Source organism: Desmodus rotundus, chromosome 1, assembly GCF_022682495.2.
Source record: "Desmodus rotundus isolate HL8 chromosome 1, HLdesRot8A.1, whole genome shotgun sequence".
Classification (NCBI taxonomy): Eukaryota; Metazoa; Chordata; class Mammalia; order Chiroptera; family Phyllostomidae; genus Desmodus; species Desmodus rotundus.
This window is the reverse complement of record NC_071387.1, coordinates 105,385,877-105,397,487: the sequence shown is the minus strand read 5'-3', so window position 1 is coordinate 105,397,487 and position 11,611 is coordinate 105,385,877. Positions and strand designations below refer to the sequence as shown.

The 11,611-nt window shown below is 42.2% G+C and overlaps 1 non-coding gene across 1 annotated transcript; it reads right to left on the bottom strand.

The window, feature by feature from the left end:
* Positions 1-292: 292 nt before the first annotated feature.
* On the bottom strand, positions 293-399 carry LOC112315075 (U6 spliceosomal RNA). Its single transcript, XR_002975842.1, has one exon. It is a non-coding gene; the product is annotated as a U6 spliceosomal RNA (small nuclear RNA).
* Between the last annotated feature and the right edge of the window lie 11,212 nt (positions 400-11,611).

Genomic DNA, 11,611 nt, shown 5'->3' with positions numbered 1-11,611 from the left:
CAGTACTCCTATGATGCAAATGTTGGTATGCTTGAAGTTGTTCCAGAGGCTCCTTACTATCCTCATTTTTTTTTCTCTTTTTAAATTTTTTATTGTTATTCAATTACAGTTGTTTGCCTTTTCTCCCCATTTCTCCACCCCACCACATCCAAACACCCCTCCATCCATCCCCCACCTCCACCCTCCCCCTTGATTTTGTCCATGTGTCCTTTATAGTAGTTCCTGTAATCCCCTCTCCTCACTGTCCCCTCCCCACTCCCCCCTGTCCATTGTTAGATTGTTCTTAACTTTAAAAAATATGGAACGCTTCAGGAATTTGCGTGTCATCCTTGCGCAGGGGCCATGCTAATCTTCTCTGTATCGTTCCAATTTTAGTATATGTGCTGCCGAAGCGAGCACTGTCCTCATTTTTTTTTTTTAATTCCTTTTCCTTCTTGTTGTTCTGATTTCCTTCTTGTTGTTTTTCGCTTCCTTATATTCCAAATTGTTGATTTGATTCTCAGCTTCACCTACTCTACTGATGATTCCCTGTAAATTATTCCTCATTTCAGTTAGTATATCCTTCATTTATGACTGGTCTTTTGTATGGTTTCCATGTCCTTTTTTATGCTGTTGAAATTCTCACTAAGTTCATTAAGCCTCTCTATAACCATTGTTTTAAACCCTGTATCTGGTAGATTGCTTACCTGTATTTTATTTAGTTCTTTTTCTGGAGTTTTGTTCTGTTCTTTCATTTGGGATATGTTTCTTTGTCTCCTCATTTTGGCAGCCTCTCTGTGTTTGTTTCTGTGTATTCGGTAGAGCTGCTACATCTCCCAGGCTTAATAGAGTGGCCTTATGTAGTTGGTCTTCCTCTGTGAGGTCCAGAAGCACAGCCTCCCTGATCAACTGAGCTGGGCACTCTAGGTGGACAGCCCCCCTCCCCCCACCCCATGTAGGATGTGTGCATCCTCCTGTTGTAGTTGAGACTTGATTGCTGTTGTCACATCAGTGGGAGGGACTTATCCTCAGGCTGTTTAAATGCAAGGACTGGATGTGAACCACCAACCACTGACCTGTGACCACCATGAATGATTAGCTATGCAGAGGCCCACCCCACAGAGAAGGACTTAGTTCAGCAGGGCTCTGGTGCCTGCTGAGTCTACCCCTGGAGTGTGTTGCTTTTGAAAGTGGTTGGGTGGTGCTTCAATGTGGTCTGAAGCTTTCCACTGTGTACACTGGCTCTGGGGCCTCTTAGGAGGTATAGACCAAGGTCAGCTGGTGCCTCTGTTCTGCCTGGGGCCATCTGGCATAAACTGCAAAGCAATCCGCAGATGGTTATTACTTGTGCTGGTCTTGGAGGTGCCCAGGCAAGGCCAACCTGTGAACCAAGGCTGGCTGCTGCTAGTGCCAGGCCTGGGGGCACTTAATGAGAGGTATGGGATAACCTGACTCTAAATGCTGCTTGTTTGAGAGATTTCCTGCTTGGTTCAGGAAAGTTTGAAGCATGAATCAAGACAGGCCATTATACAGGAACTACTATAAAGGACACATGGATGAAATCAAGGGGGAGGGTGGAAGTAGGGGAGGGAGAGGAGGGTTTGGCTGGGGTGGGGTGGAGGGATGGGGAGAAAAGGCATACAACTATAACTGAATAACAATAAAAATTTTAAAAAAAGACAAGCCATTTGTATGGGAATGACATTAGAAACAGCTTCAGTGGGCCCACAAGTTGGGTGGGGCAGGGTTTTAGGGAATCGCCAGTGTAAGCCAGGTTGATGGAGACAGATGTAGCACTGCCTGCCAGCTCTGTGTGTGTGTGTGTGTGTGTGTGTGTGTGTGTGTGTGTGTGTGGTGGAGCAGTCCTCAGGAAAGGAACAATGGCTTCTGCCAGTACTCTCGTCTGGCAGAAAACTGCCCTCCGGCTCTTGCCCTGATGCCAGATGATTCAGTTCCTACCCCTATGTGCCTTCTGAGCCCTGCCCCAGCACTGGAGCTTAGAAGGAGAGAGTCCCCATAAGTCCATGTACAGGCCCTTTAAGAAGAACACTTTGGAATCCAGAAGCCCTCCATCTCACTCAGCCGTAATCCCTGCTGGTTTTTATGGCCAGAAGTTATGGGGACTTTTCTTCCTGGCACTGGAGCCCTGGGCTGGGGATCCTGGTGTGGGGCAGGGACCACTGGATCCTTAAGAGGGACCTCCACAGCTGAGATAGCCTTCATTATTTTTATCTGCCACACGTGGACATGGGATCAGCCCATTGTGCATCTCTGCTCTCCTATCAGCCTCAATGTGGCTTCATCTTTATTTTTATAAAGATTTTATTTATTTTCACAGAGAAGAGAAGGGATGGAGAGAGAAACATTAACAAGCAAGAGAAACGTTGATTGGTTGCCTCTCACAATGGCCCATGATCCAGGCATGTGCCCTGACCAGGAATCAAACCAGTAACCTTTTGGTTCTCAGGCCCATGCTCAATCTATTGAGCCACACCAGCAAGGGTGTGGGTTCTTCTTTAAATCCCTAGTTGTAGGACTTCCATTCAGCTACATTTCAGGCAGTTCTGAATGATGGTTATTCCATACTTTAGTTGTAATTTATTTTTTTTATCCTTACCAAGGACATTTTTTCATTGCTTTATAGAGAGAGAAGAAGGGAGGGAGAGAAAGACAGAGAGACACATCAATGTGTGAGAGAGAAACATCAACTGGTTGCCTCCCATATGCACCCTGACTGGGGGTTGGGCCCACAACCTAGGTCTGTGCCCTGACTGGGGATCGAACCCACAACCTTTCAGTTTATGGGACTATGCTCCAACCAACTGAGCCACACAAGCCAGGGGGGGTTAGTTGGATTTTTGATGTGGTTATGGGCAAGTATCACATTTACCTACACCACCATCATGACTGGAAGTCCTCTCAAGACCCCATTTCTGAATTCACAGATGAATACAGAATGTTAAACAAGCAGTCGTGACACCATGGTGACTACCATAATGAGTGGCTGTGGAACTACACAGAAGGACATCCAGTCTTTGGTGGTCAGGGAATGCTTCCTGGAGGAAGTGTCATTTGTGCTGATAAATTACCAAGTAAAAGTCAATCAGCATAGAGTATGCTCTCGGATGGTAGTTTTTTTTCTTCCTTTATATTGTGTCTATGTTTGGCTTTCACATATGAAAAAGAATGCAACAGGTGGACCAGACACAAACTTAAATCATAACAAAACACAGGCTCCTCTAAAAGAACAAAGCAAGTACTGGATGTATCCAGAGTACTCAGCTTCACCAGGACTAGCCTGGGATTCAGGGAAATCTGAGTTCAAGTCCCAGCCCTTCCTGACACTCAGCTGGACCATTGGAAATGTCATTTCAACTCTCTGAAGCCCAGTCCCTTTTTTGATTATTCCATTTTGAGCTTATCCATGTTCTCCAGGTCTAGATACAGAAATTGGATTTCATTTGATGCAGACCAGTACAGTATCATCAAGGCCAATGCCCTGGTTTTACAGAAAGGGAAACAGGCCCAGGGAGAGGAACAGCTTGCCATTAGTGGTGGGCTTGGGAACTTAAGCATCCTACCTTTTAGAACCAAGCTCCTCTATGATCTTTTGACTCTTCCCCATGAAGGGGAAGTCTGTTGGGCTCAGGATCTGACAAGGGGTGGCGTGTTTTTGGATCTTTCCATCAAACTATAGCAACTTGTAGGGAGACCAGCTTCCTCTCAATAAATACATCTGCCTAAGAAAGCACTGGCGCCCTGGCTGGTATGGCTCAGTGGATTAAGCTCTGGCCTGTGGTCACTGGCCAAGGGGTCACTGGTTCAGTTCCCGGTCAGAGAACATGCCTGGGTTGCAGGCAAGGTTGGGCCCCTAGTGGGGGAGTGGAGAGAAACACATTGATGTTTTTCTCTCTCTCTTTGTCCTTCCCTTCCCTTTTCTCTAAAAATAAATAAATAAAATATTTTTTTAAGAAAAAGGCACTGACAAATTTTGCAAATGGTGAAAATGGTGGAACAGCCATAGTAAGGACTACCATTCGATCATTTAAAAACCTGATGGGGTACAAGATGTTTATGATATATCTTTTTTAAGTGTATTTTATTGATAATGGTATTACAGTTGCCCCATTTTTTCTCCCCTTTAATCCCCTCACCCTGCAATCCCCTCCCCCCAGGATTCCCCCCCAACTTAGTTCATGTCCATGAGTCATATATATAAGTTCTTTGGCTTCTCCATTTCCTATACTGTTCTTAACATCCCCCTGTCTATTTTTTGCCTACCAATTATGCTTCTTATTCCTTCTACCTTTTTCCCCCATTCTCCCTCCACCCCCTCCCTGCTGATAACTGTCCATGTGATCTCCATTTCTCTGATTTTGTTCGTGTTCTAGTTGTTTGCTTAGGTTGTTATTGTTTTTAGATTCAGTTGTTGATAGTTGTGAGTTTGTTGTCATTTTACTGTTGTTCATAGTTTTGATCTTCTTCTTTTTCTTAGATAAGTCCTTTTAACCTTTCCTATAATAAGGGCTTGGGGTGATGAACTCCTTTTGACCTTATCTGGGAAGCATTTTATCTGCCCTTCCATTCTAAATGATAGCTTTGCTGGATAGAGTAATCTTGGATGTAGGTCCTTGCCTTTCATGACTTCAAATACTTATTTCCAGCCCCTTCTTGCCTGCAAGGTTTCTTTTGAGAAATCAGCTACTAGTCTTATGGGAAGTCCTTTGTAGGTAACTATCTCTTTTTGTCTTGCTACTTTTAAGATTCACTCCTTATCTTTAATCTTGGGTAATGTAATTATGATGTGCCTTGGTATGTTCCTCTTTTGGTCCAACTTGTTTGGGATTCTCTGAGCATCCTGGACTACCTGAAAGTCTATTTCCTTCCCCAGACTGGGGAAGTTCTCCTTCACTATTTTTTTTCTTTCTTTCTTTCTTTTTTAAAGATTTTATTTATTTATTTTTAGAGAGAGGGAAGGGAGGGAGAAAGAGAGTGAGAGAAACATCAATGTGTGCTTGCATCTCATAAGCCCCCTAACTGAGGACCTGGCCCTCAACCCAGGCATATGCCCTGACTGGGAATTGAACTGGCAACCCTTTGGTTTGCAGGTGGGTGCTCAATCCACTGAGCCGCACCAACCGGATCCTTCACTATTTTTTCAAATAAGTTTTCAATGGCTTGCTCTTTCTCTTCTTCTAGTACCCCTGTGATTCAGATGTTGGAACATTTAAAGTTGTCCCAGAGGTTCCTAAGCATCTCCTCATTGTTTTGAATTCCTGTTTCTTCATTCTGTTCTGGTTGAATGTTTATTTCTTCCTTCTGCTCCAAATTGTTGATTTGAGTCCTAGTTTCTTTCCCTTCACTGTTGGTTCCCTGTATATTTTTCTTTTTCACTTTTCATAGCCTTCACTTCTTCCTTTATTTTGCATCTGTAAGCAATAATTTCTGTGAGCATTCTTACTACCTGTGTTTTGAACTCTGTGTCTGATAGGTTGGCTATCTCCTCATCACTTAGTTCTTTTTCTGGAGTTTTGATATGTTTTTTCATTTGGGCCATATTTCTTTGTCTCAGAGCACCAGTCTGGATGAATATTTCTTCTTTAATTCCGTGGGTGTTGGACTTCCCAGTTTGATTTTCTGGTAGTTCGGGGGGGGGGGGGGGTTGTTTGTTTTTAAGTTGGTCGTTTCCTTCTTTTGGTTGTGTGAGGAGGTGAAGTGTATCTACCTACACCTCCGTCGTGGCCAGAACCCTCACAATTCAGCTGTTTTGCACCAAATAAAGTTTCCTTCTTCACTGCCTCCCAAATTGGGGATTTTTGATGGTGTTAAATTTGTGCCAATAACCAGCAGCTGGCATTCCATGGTGCCCAACATGGGACTTAGAAGTGATGACTTGATCTCCTGACACCATGCTAAAACCAACTGGTCTGGCACCTGCACAAGCCTCTTGTGCTGGAGTTGTCTTCCCAGTGCCACCTGAGGACCTCAGGTAAGTCCTCTCAGATCCAAGACCTCCCACCCTAGTGATTGAGGTCTTGGAGACTTTATTTGGTTTAGGTAAGGGATCTAAGGAGTATTGATCAAATGTGGTTGGCACCAGGGTATTCTTCAGGGAGGGCTTTCCTCTGTTGTATTACATATCTTAGAGGGGTATCCTCTTGGTTGGGACTAGGCCATGCCTATAAGCTTTGTGAGGACATTCACACGAAGGGGTACAGGGCAGGGGCAGGATGGGGAGGCACCACCCATAAGGAGGAGTGCAAAATGGGAAACCCATGCTCTAAATTTTCACATGCATACTCTGGTTTCTCTTCAGATTGTATAAATCTTTCACCTTTTACTAAGTCTTCACATGCTAATCAGCCACCATTTGGGACTTTGGTTGATTATATGTACCAAAATTATGGTCCAGAGAATTGCAATTAGGCCTCTGGAAAAAAACACACAAGATTTGTTGGCCAAGATGGGGCTTTTTGCAACCCCAAAACTCGTTTATTTGCATGCTCAATGAGAACATAGAAAATACTGTTCTTCCCAGAAATAATGGAAAGCTTTAAACAACAACAACAACAAACAACTGGTACCTTGAGAACTCTAAATGAAGTCAAGAGGCTACTATTGCCTTTCTTATGAAAAATAATTCTAAATTAGGTAAATGTCTTGATAAATTAAAAATGAAACCGGCACTCATGAAACTGGAACAAAAGGAAGATCACCAAAAAACTTTTCCTCTGACACTTGCACTTATGACTTGAAAACCACGTTTACTAAAACAACCCCAGAAGATCCCTCACTTTCTAGCCCCCCTCCCTTGCCTATCACCCTACCTATCCTCTACCTTTTTCCCCTCCCCCATCTTTGTGTCCAGATGGGCAGCAGCCATCTTATGATCAGGTTTTGAGTCGGGTGCCATTTTTCAATGTTTCCCCCAGGAAAATATGCCCCCTTTTTTTTTGTGTGGGGACATTCTCTTTACTTTTGGATCCATAATTTATTTGAGATTTGTATTATTATGCTGTCTGTGTGTTTATGTGTGACTATGCATATTACAGATAAGGTGTGTTTCTACCACTAGATGGTATTGCCAAAAATTGATTTGTAAGTCCTGGCTGGGTAGCTCAGTTGGTTTTAGCATTATCCCAATATGTCAAGATTGTGGGTTCAATCCCCAGTCAGGGCACATACAGGAATTAACCAATGAATGCATAAATAAGTGGAGCAACAAGTTGATGTCTCTCTCCCTTCCTCTCTTCCTAATATCAATAAATTAAAATATTTTTAATTTAAGTAAAAACTTTTAAAATGCATTTGTAAATTCAAATTTAAGGCTCTGTTCAATTGGTTTACAATAAATGAGTGCTCATACAAATTGGAGAAATAGCAGAAACTAATGCAATTGCTTTTAAAGTACACATGATCTAAGATTCATCTTTAGTAAATAAAAAATAGCCTAAGGATGTTGGTTTAACTGAGGACATTCAGTTGTCCACTGCTCTCTAGCTTTGGAGCTAACAGACCAGATGGAAAACCAGGGTAAAAGTGGAGAATTACTGATTCATTTTACAAGTTAGAGGGGTACGAGTTACCTCAGTTTGGGACCTCAGCACTTGTGATAGAGCCTGACTAGGATATTGTGAGTGAAAATGATTGCATACAGAGAATAAGATGTGTGTTTGGTAAAAGAAGGTATGAGGAATGGAAATACATTTCTATTGAAAGGAAAAAAGAAGTAATTTTGTCCGAAAGCAAATGATTGTCCTACAATAAGAAAGGAAAAAGGACAAAAGTAGAAGGTTTACAAAAGCTGCAGAAAATTTATGTGTGTTGCAGAAGGTTCATAGAAATGTTATCTTGAAAAACAAATTTTATGTATGGTCAAACTAAGATTGGAACAGATTTATTTAATTTAAAGTGTACTGATACAGAATTGGAATTTGGGTTTCTCTCTCTGATAAAGGGACAGAAGTTTCTTTCTATGCTATTGGTATCCCCTTAACAGGAAATTATAAAGGGAAAGTAAAGATATACGCTGTATCACCAGGTCTTTGATTGCTTAGGTAAACCAGATGTTAATATAATTGCTTGTGACTTTTTTTTTTAACTGAATGATTGTATGCATGAGTAAAATACGGGAACCTCTCTTTACAAAGAGGGAAATGAAACTAATGGGGTCTATCTGATGTTTGGAAGGTAGATTTCACTCCTGTTACCCCACCCCCTGGATAAAAATGTATTAATGATCATCCATATGTATTCTCATTGAGTAGAAGCATTCCTATGTTGAAGGGCTACAGCCACAGCAGTTACTAAAATACTTCTAGAAAAGATTTTTCCTGCTTGGAAAATCCCCACAGAGTCTCATAGAGAAAGGGGAACCCATTTTACTAGACCAATTCTGTATCAGGTATGCAAAACTCGACTGATACTGTAGTATTTCCATTGCACTTATCACCCCCAGTCCTCTGGTTTTATAGAACAAACTGAAAGATAAGCACAATTCAATTGGTAATACTTGTTAAATCTTTTAATCTGCGTTGTCCTAAAGTCCTTCCCTTGATATCACTTAAGAACTATTTTTTTGTTGTTGTTAACATCAATTGTCTCCTTCTAAAATTGTTACTGGAAGACATATCCTGTGAGGCTAGATCAGGGAATGTGTGAACCTGCCTAGTTAAAGAGACCTTCTAACTTAAGGAGAACTTACAGAGGCTCTTGAAATTAATGCAAGCTCATAGAGCAATCTTCACAGCAAGCTCCCAGAAAATGAAGGCACCAAACATCATGGCCTACAAGACAGATACATGGTCCATCAAAGAAGATAACTTCCATGAGGACTCACTCCAGCCTTGCTGGAAAACAGCATACCAGGTATTGGTAACTAATCCCTGAGTTGCAAGGTTAAAAAGGTATTGATACATAAATTTGTGGTTTTCATTTTAAAAGGCTTTCAAACTTACACCACATTCACCTGATTGAATACCACAGCCTATGGAAGACCTGAAATTAAAGTTATCCAGAATAGAAAACCACTCAGACAAAAAACAGATGGTACTCAAAACATGGCTTTTCCCAGGATCTGGGACTCAGCCAGTAAAGTCAACTTCCGCTATGTATAACTCTTATGTTCGTTTCATGCTGCGGTAACATTTATATCTTGGGTATTTTAACACCCTTAACCCTCTCTCAACAAGCTGGTCATCTTGCCTGTGTTTTAAATTTTTTGAAAAGATTTTATTTATTTATTTTTAGAGAGAGATGGAAAGGAAGAAAGGAAGGAAGGGAGAGAAATATCAATGTGTGAGAGATACATTGACTGGTTGCCTCTCACACCCCCCTGCCCCTGGCCAGCAGCCCAGGCATGTGTCCTGGCTGGGAATTGAACCAGCAACCCTATGGTTTAAAGCCGATGCTCAATCCACTGAGCCACATGAGCCAGGGTCTGTGTTTTAAATTTTATGTCCTAGTCTGGCTTCCAGCCAAGATGGAGACGTAGGTAGACACACTGTGCCTCCTCGCATAACCAAAAGAAGGACAACAACAATTTAAAAAGAAAAAACAACCAGAACTGACAGAAAATCGAACTGTATGGAAGTCCCCAACAACCAAGGATATAAAGAAGAAACATTCATCCAGACAGGTAGGAGGGGCTGAGACAGGCAGGCGGGGCTGAGACAGGCAGGCGGGGCGGAGAGGACTCCCGGTAAGGTGGCAACTGGTGGGCCCACAAGGTGGAGGATTGTGGAATGGGGCAGGCAGTGCTGAAGCTAGCAGGCCCTGAAGCCCCACATTCATGCATAGGTAAACTGGGAGGAATGGGGGTGGGGGAGTGAAACAGACCATGCAACCCAGGGCTCCAGCGCAGAGAAATAAAGCCTCAAACCTCTGATTGAAAACACCTGTGGGGGTGGAGGCGGCAGCAGGAGAAACTCCCAGCCTCACAGGAGAGTTTGTTGGAGAAACCCACAGGGGCCTAGAGCGTGCACAAGCCCACCCACTCAGGAATCAGCACTAGAGGGGCTCAGTTTGATTGTGGGTAGCGGAGGGAGTGACTGAAATCCAGCAGACAGTGGAGCAACACAGCGATGTGGGTTACCCTGCCCTGGTGAATACCTAAGGCTCCGCCCCTTACTACAAAACAGGCATGCCAAGATGAAAAAAATGGAAGAACAGATCAAAGCTCCAGAAGAAATACAACTAAGCAACTAAGACATAGCCAACCTATCAGATGCACAGTTCAAAACACTGGTCATCAGGAAGCTCACAGAATTGGTTGAATTTGGTCACAAATTAGATGGAAAAATGAAGGCTATGCTAAGAGAAACAAAGGAAAATGTACAGGGAACCAATAATGATGGGAAGGAAACTGAAACTCAAATCAACAGTGTGGACCAGAAGAAAGAAAGAAATATCCAGCCAGAAAAGAATGAAGAAACAAGAATTCAAAAAAATGAGGAAAGGCTTAGGAACCTCCAGGACATCTTTAAATGTTCCAACATCCGAATTATAGGGGTACCAGAAGGAGAAGAAGAAGAGCAGAAAATTGAAAACTTATTTGAACAAATAATGAAGGAGAACTTCCCTAATCTGGCAAAGGAAATAGACTTCCAGGAAGTCCAGGAAGCTCAGAGAGTCCCAAAGAAGCTGGATCCAAGGAGGAACACACCAAGGCACATCATCATTACATTATCCAAGATTAAAAATAAGGAGAGAATCTTGGAAGCAGTAAGAGAAAAGGACACAGTTACCTACAAAGGACTTCCCATAAGACTGTCAGCTGATTTCTCAAATGAAACCTTACAGGCAAGAAGGGGCTGGCAAGAAGTATTCAAAGTCATGAAAGGCAAGGACCTACATCCAAGATTACTCTATCCAGCAAAGCTTTCATTTAGAATGGAAGGGCAGATAAAGTGCTTCTCAGATAAGGTCAAGTTAAAAGAGTTCATCATCACCAAGCCATTATTATATGAAATGTTAAAGGGACTTATCTAAGAAAAAGAAGATAAAAAACATGAACCATAAAAATGACAGCAAACTCAGTTATTAACAACCACACCTAAAACCAAAACAAAAGCAAACTAAGCAAACAACTAGAACAGCAACAGAACCACAGAAATGGAGATCACATGGAGGGTTATCATCAGGGGGGTGAGAGGGGGAGAGAGGGGAGAAAGGTACAGAGAATAAGTAGCATAAATGGTAGGTAGAAAATAGACAGGGGGAGGGTAAGAATAGTGTAGGAAATGTAGAAGCCAAAGAACTTATAAGTATGACCCATGGACATGAACTATAGGGGGGGAATGTAGGAGGGAAGCGGTGGGCAGGATGGAGTGGAGTGAAGGGGGGGAAATGGGACAACTGTAATAGCATAATCAATAAATATATTAAAAAAATAAATTTTATGTCTTAGTTATTCCACATCATTTAACTCTCAACTACACAGTACTTCCTGATGTTTGCTGTTCTAATCCTTGTAAATGGGAAATCTTGCATATAGATGTATTTTTATACAATGCTTTCAAATCTAGACTTCTCATGGAACCTATCTGCTAGATTACCATCTAGAGCCTGTTACCCCTCTGGTAAAATTGATGATCCCTTAGTTCTTTTTGTTAGCAATTCATCAACTGTCTTT